General features: G+C 37.1%; 1 long non-coding RNA gene across 1 annotated transcript in view; it reads right to left on the reverse strand.

Annotated features, from left to right (window-relative positions):
- Nucleotides 1-12,538, reverse strand: part of LOC145672919 (uncharacterized) — a 569,575-nt gene that overhangs the window by 409,751 nt on the left and 147,286 nt on the right. The window contains exon 2 of the long non-coding RNA XR_014128701.1: nt 2,249-2,341. This is a non-coding gene — a long non-coding RNA (uncharacterized LOC145672919). The remainder of the gene's footprint in view (nt 1-2,248; nt 2,342-12,538) is intronic.

A 12,538-nucleotide genomic window follows, 5' to 3' on the forward strand; every position in this document is an offset into this window, starting at 1 on the left:
GATTATACAATATTTACATCCTTCCTCTGTTTATTCAAATATAACAATTTTCTTTTCATTATGATCTCAACTATTATAAAAAGTACATACTCAATAATGTCTTGTAAAATATTTTGCAACATCTGCGTGCCTTTTTCTGTTGAATCAAATGTTAACAGAACTTTCTTTCCACATATATTTTTGTTTTTATTATTCCCTCAACTACTGTCTGTTTCAAGTGACAGGTTAAAGGAGCAGTAGAAAATTGTTTTTGAAATAACATGTTTGATTCTGCAAGGATGCGATGACGAAAAATTATGATAAAAAATGTCCACGCTGTTACTCAACAGCATTATGCTTTCGGAAGCTTGAAATCTCCCTGACTAATAGCAGAAATTCTGAGAATTCCGCAACTTTTCTAGAAATTTCTAATTCCCTGACTCTTCCATGATATATCGCTCATCTCGCAACCATGTATTGCAAGTAATACAGACTTCCTCATAAGAAAGAGTAAACAAAAGCTTCCTGTAGTTTATTTTTAACGCTGATCCTTCTTTTTCTCATTTCATTTTGTTTCATCCTTCCCTAATTTTTTTCATTTGTGGTCTCGAAATTTGCTGAAACTGAAATAAACTCCCACCTATTATCCATACACATAAATTAACTTCAATATAATATTGTGATACTAATATTTAATGTAATACATTAACATTGTTTACCACTGGTAATTATAAATATTAATTACGATCTATCAATCATGTTAAATTACGCACAAATGTTGCTATGGTTACGGGTGAACTTCTCCCCCGTCGTAGTTAGAATATATTATTATTATTCTATTGTGGGCTATAACGTCTGTAACTAAAATTATCATTATTAATTGATATTAATTGTTATTTTCCATATCGTAAGTAGGCAGACAGAAACTAAAAGATTACCAATTATTATATAGGGTGTTCCAAAAAAGTTAGGGCAAACTTTGAGCGTCCTTGTGACGCATTGAGAATTTTGAGATAGCGGTCGACAAAACCAAAACAAACAGGTATACCGGGTGTTTCAAAATCAGAGCTGGACCAATCATCTGGAAAATATTAAGTGCTACGGATGGGAAGTAGAAGTCCCCGATACGAATCAGAGGAAAATGTTACGGATGCAGATGTGCAACACTATATTTGCATATTGATGTTCATTACTTTGAATTTCCAAACCAAAACGGCAATGCTTTGGACATTGTGTGTAGACTGGGTATATTTTTCTACGAATGTTAGGTGAGAACTAGGTCCCCCAGACGTCCTAGCTTAGCCGGAAAAGTGACAAATTTAAATAATCTCTTCCCTGTCTCAAAAGAATTGTTTGGGACTCCAAATCCTCCGATTTCCCTCCAAAATATACTTGTACGCTAACAACATTCGTGCAATATTTTAAAAAATCCCGTTTTTATTAGACACCGATAAATCAATTGTACCCGTAGTGGCATGTAATTTGTGGTGGTGTAGGCCTACTCGTATTGTTTCATTCTCTTAATTGTGATACGTATTTCAGCAAGTGGTTCCGCGTAGCGTAGTCGATAATGCATCTGGTGCAAGCTATCGCGGGTTCAATTCTCAGTGGGGACACTTGGTCGAAACAGTGTAACAGCTTTTTCAGGCCAACCACTCTGAATGAGGTTTTCCTGAGTTTTCCTCATTCACTTCAGGCAAATGTCTAACCTAATGGTCCCAATCCTCTTCCTTCCTTTCCCATTTCTTTCTTCCTCCCCAATTTCCCAGCAGTGTGATCGCTGAAAGATGTCATCCTTATACATGAAATGCTGATATAGCTATTATATACCGAAAGCCAACAAATCTAATTCTTAAATGTATTTTTAGCAATCACTATATGCATAACTATAACCCGCATTCCCACGATTACGGTACTATTCACTTAAAACCCATTAACAGGTCACACAAGAATACGGATCTACATTTTGCAACATAAGCAGCTTGACATAATATCAAAATTAAATTAAAAAATATATAACAATAGCGTCCATGCAAGCTGCGAAAGCTCCGTTTCTCTGAGAAAACAGACTAATGCATTAAAGTAAATACTGCAATAATAATTCAAGAATAATGTGGAACATTTAGAATAGTGCATTAAAAAATAATTTCTTCCCGAAATAGAAAATCACGCTTCGCCACTGATCAAAATACACTAATTCTGCCAATCCGAAATTACAGATTTAACGAAACTGTGGAGTAATATGTCTTCAGTATCTGAAGGCACTTACCTTGAACGCTGGAGATGACAGACAAGCATGGAAGGAGGACCCCCAACAATCCAAGCAGGGCCCCCCTCATGGTTGAAGACCCACGTCCGCTTTCTGAAAAGAACGAAACAAGAAAAAGTTAATAATATTCAATATGCAGCATAAATTGACTGAAGATACCAATTAATATATATATATATATATATATATATATATATATATATATATATATATATATATATATATATATATATATATATATATATATATGTATGTATGTATGTATGTATGTATATTTAAAAAGTTTGTTTCTGACGCGGTGTTCAAGAAATCTTGTTGGAAAAAAATATTCTTTCCTTACCTCCAAGGCTGTATGAAACGCATACCTAACGTTTAATAATATATCACCATCGGAAATCGCATACTGATTTGTCGTTTCAGAGTAAGAACGCTATTGTTTGCGTTAAAAAAAAAAAAAAGTTTTCTCGATCTTCGTAGCAGGGAGGTCCCTACTTCGATCACAAAGCCCGGATAGTATCCCTGAGGGTTATCCATTATGGTATTCAGTACAATGCAAATGCCAGAATAATACCTTATTACTCTTATTCCTGTTCAAAATAATCTTTCTGGTGTATCAGAAATGTTAATAAGAAGTAATGATAACTACACAGCGTTGAGAAAAATCTCAATGGAAAAAGTACTTTTTGATTGGCCACAATAAAAGAAAAAAGTCAGGGATTGGAAGTGGATATCTATAATTGTGGCTGAATTACTTCGGTACACGTATAGCTGCCTGGAAAAAAAAAAAGAATAAACTTCTATCCAGGCGCACATCCAGAAATTTTTTTTCTGAGGGAACCAAGCTTTTTTTTAGGGGGGGAAGGGTCCAATACTACAAAACATTACATCTATGCAGTATTAAACAGGTATTATTCTGAACCTGCAAAGACGATAATTGTAAAATATTTCCACATATATTTTCAGAAAGAAAAAATGATAGTACCATGTAGATTGTTTTTATAAGAGAAAGAAAAAATGAAATGAAAGTTGTAAGTTTTACGTCCCACGATTATGCCGGTTTGGCTAAAGGAGACGGTGATTATGAGAAATGAAGGAAATGGTGGAATGAAGAAAGTGGGAGGAAACGAGAGAAACCCGAGGAAACCCAAGCACACGGTGTTTGTCCACGACGAAGCATACTTGGCGCGAGCTGAGATCGAACCAAAGACCCCATGCTCCAAAGGCAAACGCTCTGGAACTGAGCCAACGCGGTCCGTGCAACTTATTTAAAGCTGATCTTTTAATTTGTAGAGGATTTTCAATCCATTTATTTGGTCTAGGAATTAATTCGTGCGGGTGGACAAGAGATGGCGCAACGAACGGAGCGTCCCACAGTTCCGTGTATCCACACATGTGTTGCAAACCCCTGTCATCGCGTATCGTTCGTAGTATAGGGCAGTGGATTAAAGCGTCAACAACACCAGTTTGTAGTTAAGTGAACATGACGCAATTTGTGCCTGATAAAGTGTTTTTGCGGGGTGTCCTGCTGCATTACTTTAACATGCAGAAAAGTGCGACTGAAAGTCATCGTATTTTGGTGGAAGTGTATGGTGACCATGCTCTAGCTGAGTGAACGTGTCAGAAGTGGTTTGCACGGTTTAGAAGTGGTGATTTCGGCTTGGCAGACCAAGAGCGAGCTGGACAGCCAAAAAAATTTCAAGACGAAGAATTGACAGCATTGCTCGAGCAGGATTTGTGTCACGCAGGAACAACTTGCAGCAGATCAAACAACAGTCTCCAAACGCTTGAAAGCCATGGGAATGATCCAAAAGATGTCACATTGGGTTCCACATGAATTGAAAGACAGAGACGTTGAAAGACGAAAAACCATTTGCGAATTGCTGCTTCAACGACAGAGCAGAAAGGGGTTTCTGCATCGAATTATTACGGGTGATGAGAAGTGGATCCATTACGAGAACCCTAAACGAAAAAAGGCCTGGGTGAAACCAGGTGAACCAGGTCCATCACAACCAAAACGAGATATTCACTGTGCAAAGGTTATGCTGTGCATATGGTGGGATATGAAAGGTGTGGTGTACTATGAGCTGCTGCAACCGGGTGAAACTATGAATGGAGAACGTTATCGACGACAATTAATGCGTTTGAAGCAAGCTCTGGCCAGAACACGACCAGAATGGGAGAACAGACATGATAAACTTATTGTTCAACATGATAACGCTCGCCCACATGTCGCAAAACCGGTCAAAACCTATTTAGAAAATGTCGGATGGGAAGGTTTACCCCACCCGCCGTATTCACCAGACGTTGCTCCTTCGGACTACTACTTGTTCGATTGCATGAACAACGATTTGATTGGACAGCGGTTTACTTCTTTAGAAGATATCGAAACATGGGTCTCTGACTGGATCGCTTCCAAGGATTAGGACTTCTTTCGCCACGGAATCCGTACATTGCCTGACAGATGGGCGAAAGTGGTGGCTAGCGATGGACAATATTTTTCTTAAGGTATTTATGTATTTTTTGTTTGTACTACAGCTTCAATGTGTGCGTACCAACCGCACGAATTAATTCCTAGACCAAATATATAAAATTTGCACCTTGTTAAACCAAAATGTTGCCCCTAAAACTCATGACTCTAATGATAAAGGTACTTTTGAGATTCTGTAATTTCTTTGGGACTGGGATCGAACCCGGGACCCCAAACACTAGAGATAAAAGCTCTATCACTGAGTCACCGCAGGACAATTACACGAGAAAGAGTACAGATGAAGTATAAGATCCAACTTTCACGCTACGTTAATCATTTCCCTGTTAAGGGTCTTCACTATAGCGAAATTAAACTACCGCTAATTTTAGAGTTTTTCTGTAATATCTTAAAAACAAATAAAAATATTCGAAAAGCAGAAACGTAGTGAACTAGACAATACGAGTTTGTATGTGATATCGTTATCACAACTCATCTATCTGCTTTCGATTTGCAACTGTAGATAGATTTAGCAATTTTTGCGGGTTCTGTAAATAGCGGCATACCAAAAGCAGATAGGTGAATTGTGGTAAAGGTTGTGGTCTAGTTCACTACGTTTTTGCTTTTCGAATATTTTTTATATGTTTTGAAAATATTACACAAAAACTCTAAAATTAGCGGTAGTTTAATTTTGCTGAAGTGAAAGCCCTTAAACAAGTATAGTTTTAATGTTTTATTGAAAACAGTACAAATGTATGTTGAGTTAGGAAGTTTCGGGAGGGGGAGGTGCGGACTCCGTGAATCCGCCCTGTGGGTGTGCACCTGTTGCTATCTATATAATTTACTTTGATAATAAATTCGATATCAATAAAACTACGTACTTTGGAAATGCATTCGTTTAACTTAAATAGGACATGTTATTCTTCAAGAAAATCAGACAAACTATGCTCAAACCTGACCAAAATTTGAAAATTTTGAGAGAAAATAATAATAATAATAATAATAATAATAATAATAATAATAATAATAATAATAATAATAATAATACGAGGATACCTAATTTGTTGACGACTGTACTATTGGACCCAATTAGGTTTGCACACGAGACGAGATGAGACAATTTTCGTGACGAGATTCGAGACAAGGGACAATAGAAACAAATACTGTTTTTAAAGAGACGAGACAGCACTTCCGTCTCACATTCACGCACGTGCGATAAATCCCTAATCTTTAACTGTATACGAACTGTGTACACACATTTCGGCATCGGGGCGTACAATCACCCCTACAATATTGCAGCGTGTGTTCAGGTGCACCACGGAGAGATGGCAACTCGGCTTGGACATGGAGGGCAGTCATATTGAACTGCTGTGATTTCGCTTAGAATATGGCTACTCTAGGATGCGTTTCCGATGCGTTACTCACCGCAGCGAACGCGACCTACTCGGTAAATTTACTTTCGCCAGAGTTATAAATCATACTGTGAGCCAGTCAGGGCTTCCAAGCCTTATTGCCACACCCTCATTCTAATTCATGTGAATCACGAGAAATAACCCTATTGTGTTACATAGATTTTTCTGTGATTCGCTAATTTTTCGGAATTTCCTTGTATTTTTGTGAATTTTCTTTTGTTATACATGCAAATACTTTATAATAGCAGAGTTCCAATACTCTGCACAAAACATCTTCCAAGCAGATGTTTCTTCCTAAAATCCCCTTGTCTGGCAACACGTCTTCCCTTTTATAACTTCCTTGAGATATCTTTTACTTACTCATTCCGAAATAACGATCGGTCTATTATTCCGAAACGCACCAAATACGCTCAAACCGACGTATTCTGGGCGTTTTTGCTGCTTTCGCGTTTGCAGTGCATTGTGATTAGCCATACACATTTCAATACATGGTGAGTGTATTCCAAGCGTACTCAAGAGCCATAAAAACGCGTTGTGAACGCATTGATTAGCCATACATTTATCGTGTCTTTTTGATATTACAAGCACTTCATTTGAATTCGAGTGCTCCTTCCCAGAAACGGTTAGGGGCTTTCTGGACACCTTGTAGTAAACACGTCTACTATAGTAAGTACTACGAGTATAATACTGTATATTTATTGCAGTTAATAAAGGTATGTAATGTCCGTACTTTTTTTTTTTTTTTTTTAAGATGGAGTGTGACATGTGCACGCTCCATCAGCTCCGTCAAGGTGTATTTGCATTCGCGACTGCGCTTGTGCGTTGGTCTCTCTTTTTCTTCTTTTTTTAAGAATTTTGCGGGCCTCCCTGGATATGAACCTACAGCTTAACAAAAATTGCGGACCACATGCATGTACTATAAGGAATCGATCACAGATCCACCGCAAACTAACCATTTAACAACGAAGGAGCTGAGAAAATACATTTGTGTATATTATACAACTTTTAGAAAAAAAAAATATATGACGAAAGCAAAATTTAATTTACAACATTACTAGCTGACTCTCGTGTTTTGTGCACCTCAACGGCCTGTTCGTCTTACCGTCTCTCACCCACTGTACATTTCACGTAACCTCTCTTGTTCATCATCGACGTCTCTTTTGGCATGGTAATTTTCAGACAAGTTTTTGTTTGCCATGTTATTCCAATGTTTTACAGGGCTTGGAGGCAAAAACCACCATGTCCGTACTCACCACTGGCTTTGTTTACCTTCTAACATTTTCGCTCTTTCCTTTACCAGCTCCCCGAAAACGAAAACCACCCTCACTCGCATAACATGGTATAATGTTTGTATTTTCCATGGTTAGTGAGTGCGTACCAGAATATGTATATATATTTCCTCTGTGTCTTTTTCTCAACGAATAAACTTGTACGCGGAGAGTAATGATTAGAAAAAAAAAGTTGGAATAGTGGCTAGGTGAAAAAAAAAAAAACAAAAAAAACAGTAGTACCTTATGGCTATCTTGGTATTCTGGACTTTCCCCTTCCTCTGTAACCTATACAACCCCTTAAACTTCCTTTGGCAGGTAATTTGATACTCTGTATTTTTCTTTCTAAGGATATAGGGGAGGGGTAAAAGAAACCGAACTACGAGCAAAAATGTGTTAAAATTCAAAATAACACAAGCTATTTTGCCGTCCGTGATTTGGTTTCATGCTAAAGGGTGTGTGTATGATGTGTAGGAATAGATACAGAAAATATACTTTGTGAAAGAAAGTTTTCCCAAAACAATGTTTGCAGGTATTTCAGATACGGTAATTCAAAAAAGGAAAGAAGCTCTGGTATGGAATAAAAATCCAGGAACCGATAGAGATAAGTTGTTTGTAGTAACAGTGATAACAGTTGTGAACTTTGTTAAATCCCCGAACTTTCAACCCCTTCTACATAGAATTAATGTATTTTTAAAGAACAACAGATCACACTGGGTGCGAACGCAAAGAATATATTAAATATTGTTTCTGCACTGCATTCATCAACAAAATAAGAGTGGTTATAGTAAATAAACCGTATCTGTATGCAGTGGAGTATTTAGGGGAGCTACTGGGCCTCAAGTTCAACCCCACCCCGAAATAAATTTGTTATATGCAAAACTTCATTAAAATTTGTCGGTACCCAAAAGAAAAAAATATCAGTGATAATTCATGTTAAAATCCCCGAAAGTCCCACCCAAAACAAAATCCTAAATACGCCACTGTCTGTATACGTAATACATGCAAGCGATTATACAAATATTGATGTTGAAATCTAACTAATTTTCGTTTAAGTGTACTAATGTTCAAGGATCAATAACATCGAAGTGCACACAATGGGATGTATGTGGGTAGGATAAATTCTCATGTGTAGATTACGAAAAAAAATAACTTATTCTAAGACTCTAAAAGGTATGTCATTCTCTGCCAGTGATAATTGATTAGTTTTTTATTAATGATGACCAATTCCGGAATTTTTACTTTCCAGAGTTCGGAAAGTCAAATTGGAAAAAAATTCCGGAATTTAGGATTTAGGAAAAATTCCGCAATATTTCCGAAATCGAGTTTTTTCTAAATTCTGGAATTTTTTCCGAATTTCGGAAAGTGAAATTTCTGATTCCGGAAAATAATTTTTCAGAAATCCGGGAAGTTTTGGCCATTCCTAGTTTTTATCCTGTTGGAACATGTCCCTCTCGAGACAAAAGGTCGTATCTCATTTTTTTAAGTTTTCCACGAGAGAAATTTAAACCTTATTTCATTATTTATTCTTTCGTCTTCTTTTAAAATGTAGTTTGATATCCTTCATGTCATGTATGTAACTTACGAGATCAAATTAAATTTTGACAGAACATGATAAAATAAACTTATGATGACATCTTTAAACTTGTATTCTGGAAAAGTTGAAATGAAATTAAATGAAATCTTTAAGTTTTACGTCCCACGTTTATGCCGGTTAGGCTAAAGTGACGGTGATAAAGAGAGATGAGTGAACTGAAGAAAGTGGGAAGAAACGGGAGAACCCCGAGAAAACACACAAACACGGTGTGTGTCCACCACAAAGTCCACATGGAGCGAGCTGGGATCGAACCAGGGACCCCAAGCACCGGAGGTGAACGCTCTACCACTGAGCCACCGCGCCCCCTCCTGGAAAAGTTGTAAAAATGAGATACGCCCCTTTGTCTCGAGAGGGACGATCTGTTTACCTACTGTATATGAAAAAAAATAGCAGGCTATACATTTTACTTTGTCTTTTCCTAACTAGTACTACTAGTGGCGCCAGAAGAAAATTTTCTAGTGGGGGCATCTCCATGGTTGGTAGGGATGCGCACGAGACAAGATTTGTGGCTGTGTCGTCTCAAAAATGTGTTGTAAAAGTGATGTCTCGACTCGAAAAATGTATATTTCTCTATTGGAAAAGCCGTGTCTCGACTCGAATTTTGTTAGGAAAATCCTGTCTCGACTCGTCTCGTGCGCATCCCTAATGGTTGCTACATTACGTATTGTATTTCTGGTATTGAATATACGTGGTTTGCTTTATGACGTACCAGTATACATTTTCCAGAGCCAGGGGGAAGTCCCCTTGCCCCCTTCGGACGCCCATGACTACTACTCCTAGTACTACTACTACTAGTAATAGTTAGAGTTAGGAGTATTTATCATACATACTACTAACACATAGTTTAGTTTTCTTTCATTACAATGTGTCTACATTTTTTGACAAACTCTGTGTATACATTATGACAACACAAATTTTCTCCTTTCCCATGTTTTTCGAGCACTTCTTCACAGAGTACACTTTTAATAAGCTTCATATTCTGCTGTGTATATTTGTAGTCCTGACGAAAACTCCTTGTATGAAATAGTAAGATTGCGCACGTCAGGGAAGCAGGGCACACGAGGAGAATTACCATGATTACCATTGCACGAAGAAGACGGAATGAACAGGGGGACGGGGCTCACCCGAAAATCCAACCACCCAACCCGTAAAACCCTACTCTGCTGACAAATGGCATTTCTCACCCAGCGAGAAGGAAATGCAATCTGCGCTGGAATTTAAGCTTTCGTTCTTCTCATCTCTTCCTGTCTTGTTTCTCTTCTCTTTTCCCCGTTTTCGTAGTTTTAAAACCTTCCCTTGAAACAATGACTGTTTCCCCCCACATTCAACCCCCTTTTACTCTCCCCCACTTTTGTACTGCTCTTCAACATCTCCACACACTCTGTGTCTTTTAAAACGAAGTTGTATTTGCGTTTTCTTTTAAAACAACAAATCCGCGCAAGATAATGAGTCTGTGGAGTGGTTACGTATATAGCAAGGGAATGATGAAAAGTTACAAGGGTTTCCATATGTAATATACCATTACAGTTGAAAGTAATGGCAATTTTTTTTTACGCACCCTGTACCTAGTAATTTTTTTTTAAATTCAATTTCGGTTTAGTTACACAATTTATTTACTCTCTCTACTTCGAATTAAATATAATGAACCCAAAGGTTTCGTTAGTAACCATATTCCCACTGTATAATATATTTATTTATATTTTGATTAAGTGTAAATCCCATTTCCGGATATATAACTTGAATAGTTACAAGGTTTACCATTCTGACGTCATACCGAAACATAGTTCCGTTATTGGATATAAATTTCCTTAATTTCAGACCAATGTAGATTTTGGCCAGGTACCTAATCTTTCCCTCACCCCCTCTCACTAGTCCATAGTCGCTTTCAGATCCGGTTATATCTGGATTTGCCAAATTTCTATTTGCTTTGTAATTTCCGCGGCTAACGTTTTCGTTCTGATTGGAGGAATTCTCCTACCTCTGGCTTTTTCGGCGCAATGTTATTAGAATAATAGAAGACACCTTACGAGACGCAGCTTATATTTTCGCCTACCTATCTGCGTTAAAAGAACTAGGATTTTAATAGAATTCAGGTAAAAATATGATTTAATTTCATAATTGAACACTGAAGGCTGTGTAGGAGCCCCCAAAACAGTGAAAAAAGCTACATTTTCCGTAAAGAAACAATAAGTTAGTGAAGCATCCAGTTCTGTTTTTCTAGGAAGCCATGTTTGCTGCCCAGCTATAATAGCAGAAGTGAAAGAGTGACTTTATTTTTTTTGTTATTCCAAATTCAATTAGGGATTAGGGACATTACGACCTGATTAGTGCATGTTGGTCGTGTATACAGTAAATGTGATTTATCATTATTTATTTCGTAATTGCATGTATGTAGTAGGTTTGATAGTACTGTAAATAATCATAATGGCAGCTTAAGTTAGTTCAAAAGGGCTCCTATCCCCTTTTCTAAATTGAACCAGTTCTAGCAGGGGAATGGGTTAGTTATTGTTCGTTTTAGGGCCTTTTCCCCTTTCAGGGGAAGGGTCCCTCCATAAACCTCGTTAAGGTGCCCCCAGGGCATCAATTTTTGGCAATCATTATGTAAACAATTGGTCAGGTCAATTAGACCTAGTGTTACTTTTCTCATTTTTGACCCCCTTTAAATTAAATAGAGCCGACTGTATATATCGACGAGGGAGTAATGTATTTTAAATCTAATGTGTTAAGTTATTTTCGTCAACATGCATGTAACTAAATGGTGCATGTTTAGTTTAGTTAGTTGTCTTTATGTATAGTACTAACAGTGGTGTATGTAGTTAGTAGTTTTGTGTGAGTGTGTGAATTTTCGATTTGGACAGTGTATAAATATGCTTTAATTTAGTACCATTTTGCTAACATAAATAAACCAGAGTAAATATTAAATTTCTGATTAATGAGTACAAGTATACATTTCAGTACACGGTAAATTATGCCTCCACTACAGCGCTATAGCGTCAGTTTTCGGTAGTCAATTGTTTGTTGACAGTACGACATCGCATGACTTAGTGATTTAGATTGTTTGATTTTGGACAGTTATTCTCAAATTACTTCCCGTGGACATGGTTTTCGGTTCGGATGAGTATACCTTCGTATAAAATAGCATGAGATCTTACTGTACTGAAAATTTCAGCTTGCTAGGTCCAGTAGTTAATGAATAATCCGCTGAAATAAAGAACACCTATTTTCTTAATAGAAGTAAAACCCATATGCTGTTACTGTTTGTTTAAAAATGTAATATTAAATTCTCTTTTCCCGTGGCTGTAGAAAATTCCATTGTTGCTTCAGTTTTATCAACAAATCAGAAATAGATTAATCGTTGACAATTTAACTTTCCGTAAATACATGTATGATTTTTTTAAACCTGCAAGGTAAATACAATTTGGGTGCTTCGAAATAAAGAGTACGTGGTTCGATGAATGTGATCGTGTGGTGGTTTGAGCGTGATAGATTGTGATAGTTATATATATATATATTTATTACTGCGTAACGTAAATATGTGTATGGCCTGCG

Source organism: Thermobia domestica, chromosome 16 (genome assembly GCF_964235325.1).
Source record: "Thermobia domestica chromosome 16, izTheDome1.hap1.1, whole genome shotgun sequence".
Classification (NCBI taxonomy): Eukaryota; Metazoa; Arthropoda; class Insecta; order Zygentoma; family Lepismatidae; genus Thermobia; species Thermobia domestica.